This window comes from Brassica oleracea, chromosome C9 (assembly GCF_000695525.1).
Source record: "Brassica oleracea var. oleracea cultivar TO1000 chromosome C9, BOL, whole genome shotgun sequence".
Lineage (NCBI taxonomy): Eukaryota > Viridiplantae > Streptophyta > Magnoliopsida > Brassicales > Brassicaceae > Brassica > Brassica oleracea.
The window spans coordinates 34614426-34617439 of NC_027756.1; the positions used below are offsets into that span (position 1 = coordinate 34614426).

Genomic DNA, 3014 nt, shown 5'->3' on the forward strand with positions numbered 1-3014 from the left:
TAGTGTTGGTTGTAGACCATAATTTGTTTGTAGTATATTACACCATGAGAAAAAACACGGCAGTGACATTCATAATAACTGAAGACAAGGAGCATCATCTCCTTCTAGTCGTCGCCAAATATTTCTCTATTATAAACCTCTAATTGGTTTGCACTGGTGCCGTTTCGAAATAGCGATCATAGTAAGTAAATGTTGTATTGATTATTAAGTCTGCAAACTACTCATCTTCCAAATTCCACATTTTAATTTTCTCTTCGTAACTTAGGTTGTGTATGTATTGTGCTTGTAAATGACATATACGAAAGCTTGAAATTTTAAACATCAAATAAGATAAGGCATCAGTAAATATAAACTATATTAACCAAATAAAATGATTAAAATGCTAAGAATATATCAATCTTTTACAACAAAAAATACAGACACACAACTATCAAAAAGCTAATCTTCGTCTTCTGAATAATTTTGGTGACTTTCATTTATATTTATAGATGTTTCCCATGATGAATAAACCTCCTAGTCTAGGTGTATGTGAAATATGGTCAGCACTATCATTTGGTGAAGTTCCTGCTGCTGCATTGGATTCGTCCACGATAGTCTGCCTTGTTGAAAGTTTGACGAAAGCCCCCACCCTAAAATATTTGGTGAAAGCTCCCAATGTGAAGCATTTGGTGGTATGTTCCACTGTGAAGCATTTGGTGACATACCCTACTGTGAAATATTTGGTTATGCGCTCCATTGTTGAGAATTCATTGGTGTGCCACATTTTTGAGGATTTGGTGGTATGGCCCATTGTTAAACATTTGGTAGTGGTCTACATTGTTGGGTTGGTTGGGGTGAACCATTGTATGGTATTAAGTGGTGTTCTCGATTGTGAAACATTTGGCGGTGTACTCCATTGTTGAGTATTTGGTGGTGTATTCCATTGCTGAGCAAACAGTGGGGTACCCCATTGTTGAGAAATTGGCGGTGAGCCTTCACTGTTGACCATATGAACTCCCAAATAATTGGTTTACACCTAACTGTTTTAGCACATGTTCATGTTCCATGAAACACCGGTCATAGCTTCCAGTAACTGTAAATTATCTTCATCAATGCTTCCATCTATATCAAAAAAAATACTTACGCCAAAATATTAATTTTTAAGAGTATTAAGGCATGTCGAGTAAAATATTCTTTTTGGAATGTTTAGAGCAACTCATATTTCTTCTGCCTTTTTCCATTTATCATAGTTTGATGTACGAAGTTATTGTAAACTTTTATGTTATATCCAAAAATAGTGCCTTGTATAGTTGTTTCAAAAAAATTATCTTTTTATGCCTCCATGTGAACCATTCTTTATAGAAACCGTGAGTTTCCATACCTACTGATTGACTGTGAATTTTACCTTCCTCGTTGATGACTTCTGCGATTGGACTATTGTTACTATTTCATTTTTTCATTCAGAAGATGTGTATCATCATCATCATCAATTAGAACACGATACACATCTTATTCTTCTTCTTACATCGTGTAATGCTAGACATTGTACCATCACGTCCCAAAAATCTGGTGGTTTTCGGTTCAGGTTTTTTTTTTTAATTTGTATCCTTAAGAATTTAAAATCATTATATTTATTGAATCTAAATATTGATATATATTATATTTATATTTTCCTGACTATAAAAATTGTGTGTACTTACATTCTCATGTTCTTTCCACCATGTGTCAGATGCATATATCATAGATGTATCAAGATCAACCGAGATACCATTATAATTCATAAGGGTCTTCCATCTCTTATAATGTTTTTTTTTAATTCATCAAGCTTGTTTTAAAAAAAATTTAAGTTATATTCATGTTGCAGGCTCGGTTGAACTTATCTACCATATACTCTCTACCAATGGCAGTTTAATTTTTAAGAATATAATTATTTAAGACTATTTGTATTTGTCTTTGGTCTACAAAATTTTAAATTATAATACTAGTTAATTTATAAAATTGAACAAATATCAATATTATTTTTTTAAAAATATAGTGAAAACTTACTCTTAAAGTTGTTTCTGTAGGAGTTAGATGTTTCTGTCGGACTACATGAATTTATTGTTCTTCTAAAATTTGTATTTTTTCCACTTGTTAGATGACATATTACATTTCATAAAATTACAATTAATTTCAAAATGTTCAATTATATAACATATATTAAATTTAATTTAAAGTGAACACAGAATCAAATTTTATTTGTATGTTTAATACTCTCTCCGTTCGTTTTTAAATGACGTTATAGAAGTTTTGTTTTGTTTCAATATACTTGTCGTTCTCTAAATTCTAGGCAAAAAGTAACAAAAAATGACTTATTTTATTCTTTTACGTTGGTCTGTCATACCAATGTTCTAAAGTTAATTAATTTATAAAAAGGGTTAGAATAGGTATTGTGTTACTTACCTAAATTCGTGTGAAAGTCTATAAAACGTCATCTAAAAACGAACGGAGGGAGTATTAGTTTATATTTGTAATTATGACCAATACTAAAAAAAATAGCTGACTAAGCATTTAATTTGACGTAAAGATTACCAACTTTTTGTCTGCATTAGAATCAAATATTAAATACTTAAATACTCACTCCGTTTTAAAAAGATCCATGTTTTAACATTTTCACATTTATTAAGAAAACATATCAAGTTTTAGTTACCAATAGGTCTGGGACGGATCGGATATCCGGGCAATTTTAAGGTATCCGGATCCGGATCCTTATCTGGCGGATCCATAATTTTATTATCCTTATCCGGATCCGGGGTTCTCGGATATCCGGGTGTCGGATATCCTTCTAAAAATTGTAATATCCGGCGGATATCCGGATCCGGATTTGGATCCTTAAAATAAATAAAATAATAATAATAATATATATAAAATATTAAAAATAATATAAAAATAAAAAATATATAATGTTTTTAATTATTTATATGTATAATATTACAAAATTTACATATACTATTATAAAAATGAAAATATATTAAATAAAGTTAGTTTTTATATAT

General features: G+C 30.2%; 1 pseudogene; it reads right to left on the reverse strand.

The window, feature by feature from the left end:
* Nucleotides 1-811: 811 nt before the first annotated feature.
* LOC106314859 overlaps nucleotides 812-3014 on the reverse strand; it is a 6823-nt pseudogene continuing 4620 nt past the window's right edge.